Source organism: Gossypium hirsutum, chromosome A12 (genome assembly GCF_007990345.1).
Source record: "Gossypium hirsutum isolate 1008001.06 chromosome A12, Gossypium_hirsutum_v2.1, whole genome shotgun sequence".
Taxonomy (NCBI): domain Eukaryota; kingdom Viridiplantae; phylum Streptophyta; class Magnoliopsida; order Malvales; family Malvaceae; genus Gossypium; species Gossypium hirsutum.
Window position 1 is genome coordinate 58,864,206 of NC_053435.1, and position 21,872 is coordinate 58,886,077.

General features: G+C 36.5%; 1 non-coding gene across 1 annotated transcript; it reads left to right on the forward strand.

Annotated features, from left to right (window-relative positions):
* Window positions 1–21,437: 21,437 nt before the first annotated feature.
* LOC121212071 (small nucleolar RNA R71) lies at window positions 21,438–21,541 on the forward strand. Its single transcript, XR_005907281.1, has one exon. It is a non-coding gene; the product is annotated as a small nucleolar RNA R71 (small nucleolar RNA).
* Window positions 21,542–21,872: the final 331 nt, after the last annotated feature.

A 21,872-nucleotide genomic window follows, 5' to 3' on the forward strand; every position in this document is an offset into this window, starting at 1 on the left:
GACTCAATAAGGAATTTAGGCATATAAACTATATTTCTTAATTTGTTTTTTAAAATTTGTAATGATTTTTCAAATTTGAAACAGGGGATTACATAGTCATCCTGAGCAAGTCTCACACAATTGTAAATATCTAAAAATATAGAATTTCTTTGCTTTCTCTGTTTCTTTTATATGAAAATAGACTCATTAAGCTTTAATTTTACATCTCATTCAACCTCTAATTAAGTTCCTTCTATTTTTGGTGAATTTTCAAAATCACATCACTGCTACTGTCCAAAACAGTTTTAATGCTAATTCCATTCTTTCACACATTCTTTATACTAACCTCATTTTAACTTACATATATATATACCACAAATCATTTTCACCATATTTCATACATCACAAGTGTAGGTCCATGACTACATTGTTTCCACAAAACCATCCCGTTGAACAATTCGGATTAATCCTCGATACTTGATGGTTTCAGCACACAGCCCCACCATCATATTTCATTTAATTCGGCTCTCTTGTACACATGGTGAACACTTAGTACCACTCATGCGACCTAGCCGATTTGTCTCGTAGCTCTCTTGTCTACATGGTGTCCTTCACTTGGAATCACGCATGCGACCTAGCTACATTTATCTCTCACGTAGCTCTCTTGTCTACATGGGATACATCCCGTATCACACATGTGACCTAGCTACTACATAGTATCTCGTAGCTTTCTTGTACACATGATGTGCACTCGGCATCATACATGTAACCTAGCTACGCTCCCTCTATTTTATTCAATTTTTCTGAATGTTCAACCGGGATCTCTCTATTATTTATTTCCATTCTTTTAATAGTCAATTTATACTTCAACATCAGCTAGTATATACATATAATAGGTTGAAATATAAGAATGTAAATGAAATTAATGTATTATTTACATACAAACTTACCTCGGTGCAAAATATAGGAATTTTGCAATTTAGTCCAAAACTTTCTCCTTTCCCCGTTCGAGGTCGATTCCACGCCTTTCTTGATCTATAACAACATATTTAGCTCATTTAACACTCAAACTATTTATTTTAATCCAAAAATCACATTATACAAAAATTACATTTTTGCCCCTAACTTTTACAAAATTACGATTTTTCCCCAAGGCCTGGAAATTTAATTTCAGCCCTTATTCTTATGTTTAATGACCTACTGATCATTTTTCTCTTCTATGGCAACATCAAATTCTCACTCTAACACATAGTTATGAACAATAGGTATTTTTATCGATTATGTCGTTTTGTTCGTTTTCGTTAAAAATCGCTTAGAAAAGATCGTTCCCCTAACTTCAAACATTCATATTCTACCATCAAACAACAAAATACATGCCTATCATTCATGGGTAAATTTTTAAACATAAACCCTAACTCGAACTAATGGTAGAAATAAGTAAATAGAGCTACGAGGATTTCAAAAATATGAAGAACATTAAAAACGGGGCTTGAATTCACTTACTATGAAGCTTGAAAGTTGAAGAAACCCTAGCTATGGAGGAGAGCAATTTTTGGCAGCAACTAATGAGGATGATAACCAATTTTGTGTTATTTTTCCCATTTTATTTCATTTCATATACAAATGACCAAAATGCCCTTACTACTAAACTTTCAAAAAAATTCCCTCCTTGTCCAACTTTTGTCCATAACTTAAGAATGGGTCAAATTGATATTTAAGACCTCCTAATTAATATCCCAAAGCAATTTCATACTAAAAACTTCTACAACACAAGTTTTACAATTTATTCGATTTAGTCCCTATTCTCAACTTAAGCGCGAAATGCACAGAATTTCATCACGAAATTTTCATGAAATCATAAAATCATACCATAAACCCCAAAATAATTATAAAATGATTATTTCTATCTCAGATTTGTGGTCAAGAAACCACTATTCGATTAGGCCCTAATTCGGGTTGTCACAAAGAGTATTTATTTTTATGTGCAGGAAGGGTAAGTGTTGGAACCTAAGGGGATTCTGTAAGAGGAGAGTTGGATCAAGTCAAATGCATAGATTAAGGAGGGATAAAGGGAGAGATTTTAGGGATTTGATATGGAGATAGAGTTGGCCGAATAAGGGAGATTGGAGAGGGGATTTTTGGCAGAGGGGTTTTAGTTAGGGATTTTCGGCACTTAGGTATTGGTGTGCCGTTTTCTCCCTTGAGGTTAGTCTTCTCCTCTCTTTTTCTTTTCGCAGCCGAACCTACCATCTCTTCTTCCATCTTTTCTTCCTTCTCTTTCTTTCAAACCAGCCCATTATTTCCCTTCATTCACCCATTATTTCTTTCCTTTATCTCTACTTCTGTCGAAATACCGCAAAAAGCCGAAATCAGTGAAGATAGGGGGTGCCGATTCTTTGTGACCAGCAACCTTTTCTTTCCTTTTCAATTGTTGGCGTTCAATTCCTTTACCTTTTAGGCATACAGATTCAAGAGAAGAAATACTGTGGTAAGTGCTCGAACTCTAAACGATTCCAAGAGTAACTTTTGGCCAAAAGCCGAAACCCCTCTAGTTTAGGAAGGTGGCCGAATATGGGTATAGGCCTTATGGGGTCTTCTTTTAATATTTTTGTGGTTTATTTAGTGGAGGGGCAGCAAGGTGTAGTGTCGACTTGGAGTAGCTTGGATCATCGGAGTGGCTAGACCTAGTCATCAATCGCGGCAAGGTAAGATTCCTAAGGCCATTATGGATGGTGGCCGAATGTGTAAGTATTAGTATTAGATGATTTTTTTTGGTTCAATTATGGGAAGCTGATTATTAACGATGGATTATAGGAGAAATCGTGTAGGAGATCTCGTCAAGGAATATCGCCAAACAGGTGTGTAACGAACCCTTTTTCATAGCTTAAAGCGATAAATGCCGAAATGCCGAAATTCTGGAATTTCGAGGACTTGTGAGCAAGCGTACGCTCACTAGTTAGTTAGAATCGATGAGATGATGTTCGGGAACAATGGAAACGGTAAGAATGTGATTTTTGGCGTTCTCGGTAATTTGGGCCTCGAGGGGCCGAAATGGGGCCCATTGGGCTTTCGGGCCCATTTGGGTAAAATTGGTAGAATATGAAAACTAGTTAAATTACGCATCGAGACTGATAAAACTGTCATGGAATATAGGCTAAATAGGCCTAGATGACGAAATTGGCTAAGTAGGGCCCACTAAGGGTTTTAGGCCCAATAACTCAATTTCGCTAAAAATGGGCCAGACTCACTGTTTGCACACATGAATTGTTAGTAACCGTTAATGAACATGGAAACCCTAATTCTCGGTAAAATTACAGAATTACCATTATAATATGAAAATGATCGTTTTGCCCCTAGGTAAAAATGACCATTATACCCCTAGGGTTTAAATATGAATTTAATACATGAGATTTTGATAAACATGGTATGTATGATATGCACATGACATGTATGATATGCACATGATATGTATGATACGCACATGATGTATTCATAAATGCATTGGGTTGGGTTTTTATATGGATGGAGGAAGTGTAAAAGGGCTTATGCCCCAGTTATGATAAAGGGCTTATGCCCCAGTTATTAAAAGGGCTTATGCCCTAGTTATTAAAAGGGCTTTGCCCCAGTTATTAAAAGAGGCTAGGCCTCCAGTTAAATGGTAAAGCAGCTATGCTGCCAGTGGAGAGTTATGGCGGGGTGGGTCGAGTTAATCCCCACATGGTGTGTTGGTTGGTACGGGTGGAGAGTAGTGGATGGTGGGTTGAGTAGTCTCCCCAAATGGGCTTGCATTCTCTCATTGACACTACATGTGATATTGAAATGGGCCTATGGGCCATACCGTTTACAGTAAAGGCTTCGGCCCAGTGTTACGAAATATGAAGTGTGAAAAGGGCTATGGCCCAGTACATGTTGGATTGGATTTGGGCTTAGGCCCAACAGGCTGTTATTGTTTTGGGCTCTGAAAGGGGCTTGTTGCACACTGAGTTTCCAAACTCACCCCCTTTCCTTAACCTTGCAGGTGAGCCTTGATGTGGGGACTTGGGCTGGAGGGGATTCAGAGTAGCCACGGTGATCGCCTTTGGACTTTTAAATAAGCGTTGGTTTTCATTAAATTTCCTTTAATTATTATTTATTTTGGGGTTGTAATAAGGCCATTTTAACTTTCCTTTTATTTCTTTTCGAGATTATTTTAATTTTAATAACTTTAAACCTGGTTGATAATTATTCAAATGGGCTAGACTTAGGACGTGTCTTCAAAATGATACTTGTTTTCAAAATAGCTCGACGCCACGATTAATTGATTTATCAAAGACGTCCACTTAAACAAATTTAAACTCGATATAACAAAGTGTGGCTATGGTTGTGGGCATGTCTAGGATTTGATCCAATCAAAGAGCTTGGTACATAAGCAGCCTTCATGGCTCACCTCCTCTGTCTCGGATACCTACCTGGTGCCCTGCTTCTATACACTTTGTTAACTCAACAAAATATATGGTTTTTAAAACACTAAAACGGAACGTGGGTTTTCAACTCCAATGTGGCACTTCAGATTCAGCCATAACGTCTGGGCCGGGTTTGGGGTGTTACATTTACATTCCTATCATGCCATGACCATGACAATTTCACATGCAATAGATATCATAGATTTTACTCACATCTTTACCACATTCATGCCATAATCATTATAAACTCATCACGTAAGTCCATAGCACATGCATGCATCTTTAAAATGGGTTTACAACCCAATAATCAAAATAAACCAATACATTTAGCTAAAATAATATCACATGCTCGAATATTTAAACTCTTATACATGCCATAGACTCAAAGTACTTGAAATCACTTACACCAATATGGATAGCTTGACAGTGTGATAATATCTCCGACGAACTCCAACCCGAGCAAATCTGGAAACCCTAGAGAACATGGGAAAGGAAAGGGGTAAGCTTTATGCTTAGTAAGTTCATATGAAAACAATAAGCAACTCATTAACATGTTTTATCCAAGTTCCCAACATATTCTCAAGTCATGATAAGCTATCTTCTTGTACATCAGTCAATAAAATATTTATATCTAGAGCTACAAAACTCTAAATTAAGTTTCGTTAATTTTCCTTGAAACTAGACTCACGTACCTTTCTACCATAAAATTTCTATAATTTTTTGTTTAGCCAAATAGTACAGTTTATTCCTCAAATTTACCCCTGATTCACTGTCTGATAGTTCTGACCCTTTTGCACTAAAGTTCAATTATCTCATAGCAGGACTTGAATAATGTTCTTGTCTATTTCTAGTGAAAATATACTCATTAAGGATTCTAAACATATAAATTATAACTCATAACTATTTTTTTACAATTTATAATGATGTTATCAAATCAAAATAGGGGATTTCAAAGTCATTCTGACTCTATCTCACACAAATTCGAATATCTCATTATAGGAAATTATTTTTCTTACATGGTTTCTTTTATAAGAAACTAGACTCAATAAGTTTTAATACCATATTTTATTCAACCTCTAACTTATTTTCCACTATTTTTAGTGTATTTTAAAAGTCGGACTATGGCTGCTGTCTAAAACTATTTTAGTATAAATTAATGATGCTAAGTTTATCATACCATATTAATTCATTTCCACCACATTGGTAAGGCTACATATTCATACATCATAAGTATACACCTATAATCACAAGGTCATCACAAAATCATTCCCATAGGCATGAATTACCTATTTACATCTTCATCAAATGTACATCATAAACTGAAATCATTTCTCATGAGCTCGGCATACATACCTGTGTTACTCAACATGCTCATATTCATTCCTTACTAATCACATGCTCAATTTCATGTAAGTACCTGTACCACTCACAATATGGTCATAACCTTTCTCATTTAGTTTAAACTGTAACTCTCACCGTTGAACCATTCGGAAAGCTATCGGATATTCACTAAGCCTCAAACATAGGGTATAATGCCGATGCCATGTCCCAGACATAGTCTTACACTAGCTGATGCGGTCATTGAGAGCACCAAAAATATCCTATTCCCTGTAAAATAGTAAAAATAATAGTAAAGATAATAGTAAAGGGGAAGTAGGGTCGAATCCCCAGGGACCAGATTATACGAATGCTTGTTTTTCGAAATCCTGGGCAGAATCGTGCCCAAGAAAACCTTCGTAACAGAATAAAAAAAATAACAGAATTAAAGATTTGATTTGGAAAAAAAATGAAAAAAATAGAATCTAAATTTGACTGAAATTGTGATTACGAAAATAATAAAAATAATAAAGAGAGTTGAAGGAAAAGAAATTCTTATTGGTAGATTCCAGCCTCCAGTTGTCTCATTCCACCTTGGGTTCGATCCTCGGCTTTTAAATGACCCTTCTCAACTCAAGTAAGCCAGTTATAGTGGAAGAGGACGCCTACGACCACCAGCTCCAAAGATTAGACTTACGATTTTTAGGGAACCTGACTCTAGCCAGTAATCTATGCTAGATCAACGCTTCTCAATGGCGAATCCAACGCCATTTTGTCTCTTTGGCTCGCCAACCTCTGACGTAGTAAGTTACCGAACCGACTGTGCAATCCTTCCAAAACATACAAAGCGGCCGCCTTTGCATATGCTGAAAAGCTTACTTCTTAAGGGCCATGGACGGAAGCGTCAGCTCGTAGTGCGGAGAAACGATGAATACTTGACGAGAAGGCTAAGTACGGATTCTAGGCCTCAAGAACCCTTTCTGGGGAATATTGACAACTTTCGGTTAGATAGGTTTTAGTGGCTCATGATAATGGTGGAAAAGAAAATAATATAAAAATGGAAAAGGGAATTTTATTGAAAGAAAATATGAAGAAACAAAAGCCTAGACTTTCAGGGGGAGAGTGTTTACAGAAAAAAGATGAACCCAAATAGAGTCACTTCCCCCCTATTTATAGTGCTAGGGAGATAGTCTAATTTAACTTAAATTCTAAAAAGATAAATACATGTAATTAAAGATAAATAGAGATAATTAAAATAAAATCCTAAAATTTAAATAATCCTAATAATTATCCTAATATAAATAAAATGGTGTCTTGTAGAATAAAATCTCTTCTTTTTGTTTTTTTAGTCCTTGTGTCTTCCATGCTTGCACTTTTGGTACAATCTTTTTCCTGTGTCGCATATTAGCCCATTGTGTCTCCAAATTCGCACTTTTGTCCATTAATTTTGCTTTTGCCTCCAAATCAGTCCCTAAAAGATAAAAAGACATAAATAGCTCAAATTAGTAGGATCAAGCTCAGAATAAACACATGATTAATACATAAAAATATGTTATTCTAGAGCATTATCAAATTCCCACTACTTAGCCCATGCTTGCCCTCAAGTATGGTTCCTGTCCACTGTGCAAATTAAATCCTACCATGAAAGAAATACTACTCCAAAGTTTTATAAAAATTAGTCAAAATGCATATGAAAACAAAGAGAACCCTTAGCTTGCTTTAAATAAAATTGAAAAAGTATTCCAATTAACACAAACAAAAGTAAGATCGACTAGGATTATTTCATGAAAATTAGGTAATTACCAAACCTATCAAGACACCCTATTCGTTTTTACCTTTAGTCCTCACATTTTATTAATATGACTTTTTTTCTTTTTGTTCTTTTTTTTTTCTTTTTGTTATAGAATTTTAATTTACTTTATTTATTTTTACTTAGGAATATACTGTACCTTTTGACACCAAGAGAGATGACAACCCAAGCACCCTACCCCGGTTACTCAGCCCAGCACATTCTTAATTTTTTTATTATTCCTAGGAACATATCGAACCTTTTGACGCGAAGAGAGATGACAACCCAAGCACCTCACCCCGGTTACTCAGCCCAACACATTCTTAGAAATTAATTCTGGTTAGCAAAGTTTTACCTAACACGTCACACAACCTTTTGACGCGAAATAGGATGACAACCCAAGCACCCTACCCCGGTTACTCAGCTAGTCACGTCTTAAGCTATACTCATAACCACGAAAACATTATTTATTAAACAAAATTTTAATTTTGGAGGACTTAGGAAAAACAATCAAGTGTCAAAAATAAGTTTCAATAACCACCTTAATAGTCATGAACATATTTTAAGCATGCAATTGTATTAAGTGTCCTCTTTGTATTTAGACTTAATCAAATTTACCAAAATCAAGTTAGGGTTAACTCCATAAATCATAATTATTTAAACTAAAAGAAATAAAACAGTGGAGATGAAATCTATCAACAAAATCATAATTAACTCAGTAGATAAGACTCATGCATGTGGGTCAAACAGTGGGTAAGTCGTGGTCAAATTCTTAGGCATGAACAGAGGCAAAATATTCTCAAAAAAAATTATATGGGCAACAACAAACAAATCAGTAGCTAAAATGACAGAAATAATGAGGAATGCCTCCCCCCTACTTAAAACACATAGTCCTCGATGTGGAATAAATAAAATAGGAGAAAAAGGTGTAGAGGAACTCCCCGTGTTATTACTATCAGTCGCGCATTATGGTAATGAGTTCTCCCTATTGTTGTTTCGGTTTACCTAGATAAAAGAAGAGAATTTTATTAATATCTGAAAATAATAAATAATAAAATAATAAGAAAAATAAAATAAAAATAAAAATTGGGTTGCCTCCCAATTAGCGCTTGTTTAATGTCGCTAGCTTGACGCCCTAACTAGTATTGGGGTTGTTCCAACTGAATTCTTTCGTTCTTATGGGCTTGGAAATTCTCATTTTTTAACACGTCCACCATATTTGGGTTTAATCGTCCTTGCGACTTTTTCTTTGGTTCCATAGTTTCCTCCAAGGGGTTGATCCCTTTTAATTCGGCAATGGTCTCATCATTCTCCAAAAATGTGCATTTGAGATGTTCGGGAAGTGGTTTTAATTTCAGGTCTGGTGCCTGCACAACAGAAGGTAGAAGTTTAGTATCCCTAGGAGCCAATAATTTATTAACAGATTCAAAATCATCAAACATCATTTTAGATTTATCTCCATAAGATGACTCAAAAGTTTTTTCTACTGATGAGTGAATTATGTCGACACGGTTTACGTCCAAGACTTCACTTGGGTGACTAATAGTGCCATAAACGTTAAACTTCACGATCTCCCCGTCAAACTCCATCGTGAGGGTTCCGCTTCATACATCAATCTTAGTATTTGTAGTACTAAAGAAAGGTCGCCCCAACAAGATGTCTGAAGACCCAGGAGCGTTATCCTCATCCATTTTTATCACATAGAAATCTGCAGGGAAGATAAGCCCATTGACTTTGACTTATACGTCCTCAAGGACTCCTTCGGGATGCATAATGGACCTTTCTGCCAACTGAATGATAACACCTGTCTTTGTCCAAAAACCCGCGTTAAGTGATTCATAAACGAAAAAAGGCATGACGTTTATGGAGGCCCCTAAATCACACATAGCCTTCTTAATTCCTAAATGGCCTATTTTGTAAGGTATTGCAAACATGCCCCTATCTTTACATTTCGCTGGCATTTTCCGCTGTAACACTGCAGATACATTCTCACCAACACTTACCTTTTCATTACCTGTTAATTTTCGTTTGTTGGTGCAGAGTTCTTTAAGGAACTTGGCATACCACAAAATTTGTCTAATGGCATCCAATAGTGGTAAATTGATCTCGAAATTTCTGAATGTTTCGAGGATCTCTTTGTCTTCCTTACTTTTTTGACACTGGTTTAATCATCTTGGGAATGGAGGTTGGATTTTCGACAGTGGGGGCTTTGCTCGGACCTGTTCGTTGTTTTCGGGATTTTCCTGGGTGATTTCTTGGCCAATATTCCTATCAAGAATTGGTTCTAGTACCTTTCCACTTTGCAACGTCAATGCATTTGCGTGTTGTCTTGGATTAGGTTCTGTTTGTGATGGCAGCTTCCCTTGAGAGTTCAATTTCTCAATTGATATGATCAATTCTCTTATAGATGCCTCGGTTTTCTGTTGAAAATCAAGCATATTAGCTACTAATTTATTGACCAATGTTTCTAGAGAATTACCTGAATCTTGTGGCTACTGTGGAACTCGATTTTGGCATGGCTGGTTATATCATGGATTGGCCCCATAACTTAAGTTAGGATGGTCCCTCCATCTTGGGTTGTAGGTGTTAGCATAAGGGTCGTATCGCCTTTGTGGTGGCCCAGGAAAATTTCCCGCAGCATCTAAATGAGCCATAGTATCATCATACAAACTGGGACATGCATCAGTTGTATGTTCAAGTGTAGCACATATTCCGCATACTCGGGCTGATTTAGCTTTTTCTGCAACAAGAAAGCTCACAATATTAGCAAGTCTATCAACTTTATCTTCTAAGGTTGAATTACTTAGCTGATGAACCCTTCTAGGGGGTTCAGGATTGGCTCGAAATTGCTGAGTATTTGCAGCCATTGTGGAGATCAAGTCTCTTGCTTGTTGGGGAGTCATGTTAACTAACGCTTCTCCACTAGCGGCGTCTACCATATTCATCTCCATGGGTTTCAGGCATTCATAAAAATATTGGAGAAGAGACTATTCTGTTATACCGTATTGTGGGCAACTTGCACACAACTTTTTAAATCGCTCCCAATAGTCATATAAAGATTCTACATCCTTTTGCCATATTCCTACAATTTCTCTTCTTAACTCGGCTACACGAGACGCTGGGAAAAACTTGTTGAGAAATAAACAAGACAGATCATCCCAAGTCGTTACAGATCCAGGAGGTAAATAAAATAACCATTCCCTAGCAGAATCTATTAAGGAAAAAGGGAAAGCACGCAGTTTAATTTGATCCTTAGTTACCCCCTGAGGTTTCATACTAAGGCAAACCATATGAAATTCTTTCAAATGCTTGTGGGGATTTTCATTCTGTAACCCCTAAAAAGTTGGCAGTAGCTGGATCAAGCCTGACTTTAATTCAAAATCAGTATCCATAGTAGGATACCCGATGCATAGTGGTGGTTGTTCTATCAGCGTTTTGGCCAGTTGCTGAATTGTCTGAGCCATAGGTTGAGGTGCTAAATTAGGGTTTACGTCAACCCTAGCGTTAAGCACTTCTTCTGAGGAATCGACTTCTACTTTTTCGCCTTCAAAAGTTTGAGTAGGATTTTTGTTAACCCTAAACTCTGCTTCGTCATCGATTCTGATTTCTAGCGGTGGATTACTTTGAGTTCCAACCACTGCTGACTGCTTTTTCTTTAGCTTTGTTTCCTTGCGATTAGCTCTTGCAGTCTTTTCAATCTCTGAATCAAATGCAAGAATTCCTAGAGCAGATCTGGTCATAAGAAACAAAAAAAAAAACAAGATTAGTACGTTACCGATCCCTAGCAATGGCGCCAAAATTTGATGCGGTCGTTGAGAGCACCAAAAATATCCTATTCCTTGTAAAATAGTAAAAATAATAGTAAAGATAATAGTAAAGGGGAAGTAGGGTCGAATCCTCAGGGACCAGATTATACGAATACTTGTTTTTCAAAATCTTGGGTAGAATCTTGCCCAAGAAAACCTGCGTGACAAAATAAAAATAAAAATAACAGAATTAAAGATTTGATTTGGAAAAAAAATGAAAAAAAAAGAATCTAAATTTGGCTGAAATTGTGATTACGAAAATAATAAAAAATAATAAAGAGAGTTGAAGGAAAAGAAAATCTTATTGGTAGATTCCAGCCTCCAGTTGTCTCATTCCGCCTTGGGTTCGATCCTCGGCTTTTAAATGACCCTTCTCAACTCAAGTAAGCCAGTTATAGTGGAAGAGGATGCCTACGACCACCAGGTCCAAAGATTAGACTTACGATTTTTAGGGAACCTGACTCTAGCTAGTAATCTATGCTAGATCAACGCTTCTCAATGGCGAATCCCACGCCATTTTGTCTCTTTGGCTCGCCAACCTCTGACGCAGTAAGTTAACGAACCGACTGTACAATCCTTCCAAAACATACAAAGCGACCGCCTTTGCATATGCTGAAAAGCTTACTTCTTAAGGGCCATGGACGGAAGCGTCAGCCCGTAGTGCGGAGAAACGATAAATACTTGACGAAAAGGCTAAGTACGGATTCTAGGCCTCAAGAACTCTTTTTGGGGAATATTGACAACTTTCGGCTAGATAAGTTTTAGTGGCTCATGATAATGGTGAAAAGAAAATAAATATAAAAATGGAAAAAGGAATTTAATTGAAAGAAAATATGAAGAAACAAAAGCCTAGACTTTCAGGGGGAGAGTGTTTACAGAAAAAAGATGAACCCAAATAGAGTCACTTCACCCCCTATTTATAGTGCTAGGGAGATAGTCTAATTTAACTTAAATTCTAAAAAGATAAATACATTTAATTAAAGATAAATAAAAAAATTAAAATAAAATCCTAAAATTTAAATAATCCTAATAATTATCCTAATATAAATAAAATGGAGTCTTATAGAATAAAATCTTTTCTTTTTGTGTTTTTAGTCCTTGTGTCTTCCATGCTTGCACTTTTGGCACAATCTTTTTCCTGTGTCGTATATCAGCCTATTGTGTCTCCAAATTCGCACTTTTGTCCATTAATTTTACTTTTGCCTCCAAATCAGTCCCTAAAAGATAAAAAGACATAAATAGCTCAAATTAGTAGGATCAAGCTCAGAATAAACACATGATTAATACATAAAAATACGTTATTCTAGAGCATTATCACTAGCTCTCACATATCTGTGCCGGTGCATGTCCCAGACATGTCTTACACTGGCTTACATCTTGAGGCCGATGCATGTCCCAGACATGTCTTACACTAGCTCTGTCTCAATGCCGATGCCATGTCCCAGACATGGTCTTACACTGGCTCTCATAATGTGGCCGATGCATGTCCCACACATGTCTTACACTAGCACACACACATCGCCCAATGTCATGGCATGAATATCTGTTTATTCCTAAGGTTCAACCGTAAGGTTCCTCTACATCAATTCTCATCATACATAATCATTTCCACAATCAAGCAAGTTATGCTATATCAATTCAAATATGTGTAATAATGATGTAGTTATATTATTTACATACGACTTACTCGTTTCTATGGGATATCATATTCTATTGAATTTCTAATGTCTTCTACCATCACGTGAATGTTATTAACTTTTGGCATCGCTTTCATCATACTCAATATCATCAACATATAATTCAATATAACCAAAGCAAGATAGATTCAAGTATATTAACAATAACATGGATAAATGCTTATTTAGTCATACGAACTTACCTCGACACCAAATTGGTAAAAAGAGGCCTAAACATCAATTTCTTGTTTTTCCTCGTTCTAAGCCCGGATCTCATTTTTCATCATCTATAACATCACATTTAACTTATTAACACAATATACTAATCAAATTAGTCCAATGACAAAATTTTGCCCCTATACTTTTCCTAAATTACCAAATTTCTCCTAGGCTCGTAAAATGATTTTTATCACATTTTCTTACTCATTAAGCCTAGAAAAACCATTTTCATAACTATAGAAACTCAAAAATTCAATTATTTCTCACATTTACACATATTTAACAACTTTGCAAAATACCCCATTTTAGGTGTTTTCATGCAAACTTCTTTTATAAAAGTTGTTTATAACACTACCAAGACTCATATTATTCCATAAAAACTCAGTAAACAACACATATGCTTTCATGGAAAAACCCTAGACTCTTAATCATTTTGCAAAATAGTCCCCTCTTTTGAAAGCTCATGCTTTAGGGTTCCAAAAATGCAAAAATTATCAAGAAAGACATTAAAAACAACCTACTAGCATGGGAGTTTCTTTGCTAAAATTTTCCAGCTTTTAAACCCTTTTCTTGGCTGAAAAAATCGGTGGAGAGAAGATGAAGAAAAGATAATATTTTCTTTTCTTTATTTTATTACTTATTTGTCAAATAAGTCACCCAACACTTACCTAACATATTTGACCATTTAATTCCTTGTCTCATGGCAGGCCATCACTCTTTCAATGGCCTAATTTCACATTAAAAACCCCCAATTTTAGATACAAGGAAATTTAACACCTTTAGGTATTAAAACACAACTTTTACTTTTTACGCGATTTAGTCCTTTTTCGAAATTAGAATAGAAATCGCTAAAATTAATATACCAAAATTAACATGCAATTATAAAATCACATCATAACACATAAAATAACATTAAAATAATTTTCTCCAGCCTCATAATAGTGGTTCTGAAACCACTATTTCGGCTAGGCCCAAAATCGGGCTATTACATGGTGCATTGTTATGTGACTATCTTGTTGATTGAGTGCATGTGATAGGGAAACCATTCCGTGCTTGTTGGTCTTATTGCCTAATATGATTGCATGCTAATTAATCGGTAAGTTTACTTTCCAATTATTCGGGTTTACTAAGCATGTAAATGCTTACCCCTCTCTTTTCCTTATCTTATAGAGCTCGAGGACTCATAAAGATTGGAACTGTCGGAGATTCAACACACTATCATCTTGTCCAGCTTTGGTATATAGATGCTTTTATTTTGATCAATGGCATGTATAGGCCTTTTGTTTATTTTGTTACAGGTGTCATTTGATTTGCCAATATGAATGCTTGTAAAGGTACTCATGTTCACTTGTATATGGCTATGGGAATTGGCTTATTTTGATATAGATTATGACCTACAAATTTGTGTATGTTTATGTTCAATTGTGTCAGTGAGAATGAAATATGGCCTACCACATTTCTATACATGTAATGTGACCAAATCACATGGGATGACTAGGTCATAATTGGCAAAGAGTAATAATAATGAGCCAATCTTAAAAGTATTTTAAGACACAAAAATCTTTAATACAAAGGGAATAACCTAGCATGTGTAAAACCGATGAAATGAGGTTTACATACAATGAGGTTTATCAAAGTCATTCAAGATGTAAAATTAGGCCTTGTTATGTATTATAGGAACCTATAAGAGTATGGGGTTGATAGAGGGTGACCAAAGGCTTGGAAAATTGCCTAACAATGTCCACACGGGTAGACACACGGGCGTGTGTCTAGGTTATGTGTGACACACGGATCGCCCCATGGGCGTGTGGTATGGTCATGTGTCCCCTGCACCTAAAAATTTTAAGTCAGAATGCATTGTAGTAAACACACGAGTAGAGACACGACCGTGTGTCTCAACCGTGTAGAGGGCACGGCCTAGCACACGAACATATGGAGGGCACGGCCTAGCACATGGACTTGTGTCTTAGCTGTGTGCCCCTAAATGCATGCTGATGTCATAAACAGAATGCTCGAGTTTTTGGACATGGGTGATCACACGGGCGTGTCTAGGCCGTGTGAAGGACACAAGCCAGGGACACGGGCGTATGCTTGGCTGTGTGAAAACCTCTGTAGGTTCGAAATGGAAAATAATTTTTAGAAATTCAACACGGGTGTAGGACACGGGCATGTCCCAAAGGACACGGGAGTGTTCATTGCCTCCACACGGGCATGTGAGGCTTAACCTAGAAAATTTTCTAAGAACTTTCTTAAGTTCTTGGTCTAATCCTGGACCCTTTTCAATGTATGATTTGGACCTTCTAGGCCCATAATAGGGATGCTAAGATGTTGTTTGAATGGTTTCAAATTGGAACAAAATTTTATAACGCCTCGTACCTGGTTCTGGTCTCGGGTATGGGTAAGGGGTATTACATTTAGTGGTATCAGAGCTACGGTTTAGTCGGTTCTAGGACTACCGTAGAGAGTATTAAGTTTCGCTATACATGCCATTATACGAATGTTAATAGTGTGACATCTCCTAACTGTTTAATTGTTTTTGAATATAGTAAATGTCTTCCAATCAAGCACAAGATGAGTCCAAGGGAGCCGAGAGCAATGCTCCACCTTCAGTACTGATACGTGATATTCATGACAGGTTTTACATATTTATAATGAATCATTCTTGAAACTAACTATTATCACGATGAAGGCAAGTGTACCTATCGAATAGTAGTATAGCTTTAGCAAGACCGGATTGTCGAACCCAAAGGAACTAAAAGTACTAGTAATGACTGTCTTTTTATTATCTAGCCTAAGAATAATGGGTTTGTTATAACTAACTAATTAACTAAACTAAGAATTCACAGAAAATAGAATTGGGTAATTACTTTTGGAAAAACGATAGAATTAAGACAATACCTAAGGAAAAATCCACCTAGACTTTACTTGTTATTTGACTCTGAATAGGACGATTTATTCTTTGACTTGATCCGTAGAAATCCCTAAGTTATATTGTTATCCCTCTCGAGACTAACAACGCCTAACCCTAGGTTGAATAATTGAAATCTCTTTCTAATTAACTTCCTAGAGTTGCATTAACTCGATCTATGGATCCCTTTATTAGGTTTCACCCTAATCCGGCAAAATCTTGTCACCCTATCTCTAGGCGCGCAATCAACTCCGCTTAAATATGAAAAATGCACTCTTAGACAGGGTCTATTCCTCCTCTGAATAAGAGCTTAGCTTGAATCAATATCCTAGAATATCAAAACAAGAATTAAGAACAAGTCAAATATTTACAATACAATTCAGATAATAATATCAAGATCTATCTTAGGTTTCACTCCCCTTAGGTATTTAGGGGTTTTAGTTCATAACTTAAAAATTAAACATCTTAGAAGAATAATGAATACAAAACATAAAGAAAAACCCAAAACTCCTGAAGGGAAATTGAGGGGAGATCTTCAGTCTTGATGAGGAATCCGACTTCTGAGATGGATCAATTGGCTTTCCTTGAGCAGTTCCCTACCTCATTCTCTGTGTGGTCCATTTTCCTCCTCCTATAAGGTGTATTTATAGGCTTTAGAATGCCTAAGAACCCTTAAAATTGTCCTTTTCCGAATTGGACTAAACTTGGGCTCGGCAGGACACGCCCGTGTGACACGCCTATGTGCGATTACTTCAGGCTGTGGTCAAGCCTGTTAAATGGGCACAGGCGTGTGATCTACTCGTGTGAGTCATGCTTCGATTCTGCCAAATTGACACGGTCGTGTGGTCTGCCCTTGTGAAGAGGTCCAGGCCGTGTTGATTTCGTACGTTGGTCCATTTTCTCCATTTTTGGCTCGTTTCTCGTTCCTTTCACTCTCCTATGCTCACCTAAGTATAAAACATGAAATTAAGGCATTAGGAGCATCGAATTCACCAATTTTAAGGAAAAATCATCCATAAAATGTGCTAATCATGGGATAGAAATATGTATAAATTATGGTTTATCAAATACCCCCAAACTTAAGCATTTGCTTGTCCTCAAGCAAAATCCTCAACTCATAATCAAAATAAATTCTTCTCAACTTATAATTTCTATTGATAATATTTCAAAATAATCCATAGACAATCATACATTGAAAATTCAACTGAAAGAACATCAAAGTTTCAAACATTCCAAGTTGAGCATTTTATCATGAAAACGTAGGTGTCTCCCCTTATCTAAGTAATTACCTTTTATTCAAAATATCACAGAATTTCAAATGCTCACTAAAGATTCACTCAAATCACTCGAGGTGTTTAAGGACAATAAATGAAGCACTCAATAGTCAATAATGAAAAGTCATTACCATAGGCTTGCGTGAAAATAAAATCTCCACCACTATAAATTGAGATGAAACATCAATCAAAAGGTCTTTAGAGGGTTGTAACGTGGTTTTGGTTAGAGGGTGTGGTCACAAGCTGGAAGAAAGGGTTAGAATCGAGATTGAATTGAAAAATTGCCTAACTAGAAAAATGACTAGTCATCAATTGCGTACAACAGAGCTTTTTATCAGAATATGGAATTTAACTTCTTTAGCTCAGAAGATCACTACTACTAATATGTATACATGTATTTTTTTTAAGAACAAGTTACATTACAAAATATAATAAAACATAACTAAGCAACTATTCCAACTCAAATCTCGACAAAAATAGGGATCAAATTAATTTAGGGGATTTCAACAATAATGAGTTATGGGTTAATATTGAGGGTAAATCAATGAATGGGTTGTTAAGCTCAAGGGGATTCACTAAGGGTTAATTGTGAATGTAGGCTTTTATGGAATGAGTGGGTTAAACCTAAGTGTCTTTATCATTTTGACATATCAAATCAAATGACATGGTCTTGACATGCATAATCAAGCAAGTTCTAGAATACCAATTCAATACTGACACACTCATAATGAAACTGAGCATGAAAGAAATAATAGATGCTCTTGAAGGCTCAAGATCTCACAAAAAATTATGGCTTTTTTATGCTTAAACTTGTGGATTTCAATTCAAGATAATACCTAAACTTGGGGAAACAACTTAAAATTTTAAATTCTTAAAAATCAACTTATCATGCTTGATTCTCTAATGTCTTAAAGTTTAAATAATCAATGCATGAATCCCTATGGTTTAATTTAAGATATATCAATAAAAATCATAAATCAATCAAAATTTATCCTAAACATGATATGAGAGCTTTTCAAGAGAACAAGGCAATCATTTAGGGATTTTTCTGATAATGAAATGGATAACCCCCACACTTAAGATGTACATTGCCCTCAATGTACGAAGATAGATATATAGAAAAGAATATAAAAATAAGATAGGGAGAGAAGTGAAACTTCTTGAGTGATGCATGAATTTCCTTGAACTGGAGTTTTAGAGAATAATCGGCATGAGGGTGGAGGAGGATGCTTCGGTGGTGGTAGAGGTTCATTAGTCCATAAGTCCTGTGCCAAAACAATATTATATCTGGTGGTAGCTATGGTCGTAGTCGAGCAGGACATGGCAGTTATGGAAAACCTTTCCCGGTGGAGTTTTTAGTTCCTATGTGATGATGAGCTTAGGAGCTCTTTATGACTGTGATAAAACCAGGAATTCTATAAGAGGTATACTGAAGCATAATTACTCGTAGTGAAATAGCCGAAGAATAAAAATTGTAAAAACTTAGGATAAAATATTATTAAAAGGAAATAAAAATAATAATTGCAAAATATAGAGATAAAAATAGAATAAAATAAATATTAGGTGTTTATAGAGAAATTGGGGTACACGGCCGTGAGGCACACCCTTATGCTCTAATCTTTGCCCGTGCATTTCATAGTTTTCAAAATTAGGAGCATTGGTGTACACGACCATGTTGCATGGCCGTGTTGATCTCCGTTCGCTTCTTCTACGCCCATGTATGCAGGCGCACACCCGTGTTAAATTGACAGTTTCACCCATGGCCATTTCGCACGGCCGTGGCTACTTATCGTATCCCGTGTTGGGGAAGAAATTTTTTGCCCTATTTTCACACGACCATATCACACGATCGTGTTGCATCCCGTGGTATGTGCACGGCCTACAGCACGCTCGTGTGTCTGGCCATGTGGTTCTGAAAAGCCTGTTTTCAATGATTTGGTTAGTATGTTAGATTTTAAAAACTAAAATTTAAAGAAAGTAATATTGTTAGTGCTTGGGTTGCCTCCCGAGAAGCGCTTATTTAAAGTCTAAGCTAGACTTACCTCTCCATTGAATGGTCATAGTGGTTCGAGGAGTTTATACTCCTCATTCTTGCTATGAATCTCATCAAAATAAGGTTTTAGGTAGGTATTGTTTACCTTAAAAGTGCCGAACTTGGGATGACTTACCTCGACTGTATTGAATGGGAAAATGCTAAGTACCATAAGAGGAATTTTTTCATTCGGTTTGGCAATGACAATGTGAGGATCTACGACATCTAATAAAACTTTATATCCAACCTTAAGTTGATTTGGAAAGGTATTGAGCTTGTTCTGACGTAGTTTTGGTTTATCGTGTGTTCTCGGTTTATGTGTCCGCCATTCATCTAACTCTTCGATTTGTAGCCTTCGTTCTTCATGAATAGGTCATCTACTATTGCTTGAAAATGGCTCATGTATTTCCTTCAAACTCATTTCCTGCAAAGTAGGTTGCACCATATTGTCAGTTTTAGTGGAATGGTTTAGACAATCACCTTCAATTTTCGATGTGTTGCCGGAATTACGAGCTTTAAGGGTGATTGTTTCATCTCCCACACGAAGCGTGTGCTCATCTGTGCCAACATCAATAATCGTTCTAGGAGTTGCTAAAAAGGGCCTTCCTAAAATCAAAGGAGTGTTGCTATCCTCCTCTATGTCTAAAACAACGAAGTCAACGGGAAATATAAATTTATCGATTTTGACTATCACATCTTCAATAATACCCCTAGGAAATCTTATAGTTTTATCTGCTAATTGAATGCCTATACTAGTCTATTTTGGTTTCCCAAGACCTAGTTGTTTAAACATTTTGTAAGGCATGACGTTAATACTAGCCCCTAAATCAGCTAATGCATTATTAACATCTAAACTACCAATTAAGCAAAGAATTGTAAAAATCCCTGGATCTTTCAATTTTTTGGGTAGTTTATTCTGTAAAATAGCTGAGCGAATTGCGTTTAGCTTCATATGCGAAGCCTCATCCAACTTCCTCTTATTTGCTAAAAGCTCCTTTAAAAATTTCATTGCGTTTGGCATCTACGATAGAGCTTCAATAAACGGTAAGTTAATGTGTAATATTTTTTAAGAGTTTAAGGAATTTACCAAATTATTCATCTGAGCGGTCTTTCCATGTCACATTAGGGTATGGCACACGAGGTTTATACTTTGTACTTACCGGCTTTAGGTCATTTTGGCAGACCTCATTCTTATCTTTGCTTACCACCGTTTCTGGCCTTGGTTTTGCAACTAACCCTTCCTTACCTTGAATGGCAATCGTGTTGAGTTGCTCCCTTGGGTTAGATTCAGTGTTGCTTGGCAGGCTACCTTGTGGTCGTTCGAAAATTAACTTAGCGAGCTGTCCAATCTGAGTTTTGAGCCCTTGGATCGATGCTTGTTGATTTTTAAGTGCTGTCTCGGTATTCTAAAAATGAGTTTCTAACACCGATATAAACTTTGAGAGCATCTCTTCAAGGTTCAACTTCTTTTCCTTTTTGTAGAGTGGTTGTTGAAAACCCGGAGGATGTTGTGGCCTTTGATTTCCTTGACAGCCCTACGAGAAATTGGGATGGTTCCTCCAACCTGTATTATAAGTGTTACTATATGGTTATTTTGGGATCTAGAGTTATTGTTACCCATATATTGGACTTGTTCCTCCTCGATGCTAGGTTTGAAAAGGTTGATATTCTGTGCATGCTCCTCCTCCATTCGAATCGCACCTCATCACTGGATGTACCTGAGTAGAACCACGCAAACCATTAATCTTTTTATTTAAGAGTTCTACTTGATTAGATAGCATAGTAACCGTGTCGAGGTTGAAAACACCAGCTGCTTTCGTCGACTTTGTTCTTATAACTTGCCACTGGTAGTTATTCAGTGACATCTCCTCAATAAATTCGTAAGCCGCCTCAGGTGTCTTATTATTGATAGTTCCTCCAGCAGCCTCATCAATCATCTGTCGAGTCGAAGGATTCAGGCCATTATGGAACGTTTGGACCTGTAGCCAAACCGGTAACCCATGGTAAGGGCACCTTCTCAAAAGGTCCTTGTATCTCTCCCATGCATCGTAGAGTGTTTTTAAATCCATCTGCACAAAAGAAGAGATATCATTACGTTTTGGTCATTTTAGCCGGCGGAAAATATTGTAGTAAAAACTTTTCGGCTATTTTTTCCCAAGTAGTGATTAACCCTTATGGTAACGAGTTCAACCATTGTTTAGCTTTGTTCTTCAACAAAATGGGAAACAACCAAAGGTGAATGGCGTCATCAGAAATGCCATTAATTTTAAAGGTATCGCAAAATTCTAGGAAATTTGCCAAGTGAGCGTTGGGATCCTCGTCCTGCAAACCATCAAACTGAACAAACTGTTGTATCATTTGAATTGTGTTAGGTTTTAGTTTAAAATTATTTGCAGCAATAACAAGTCTAACTATACTTGACTCAGTTCC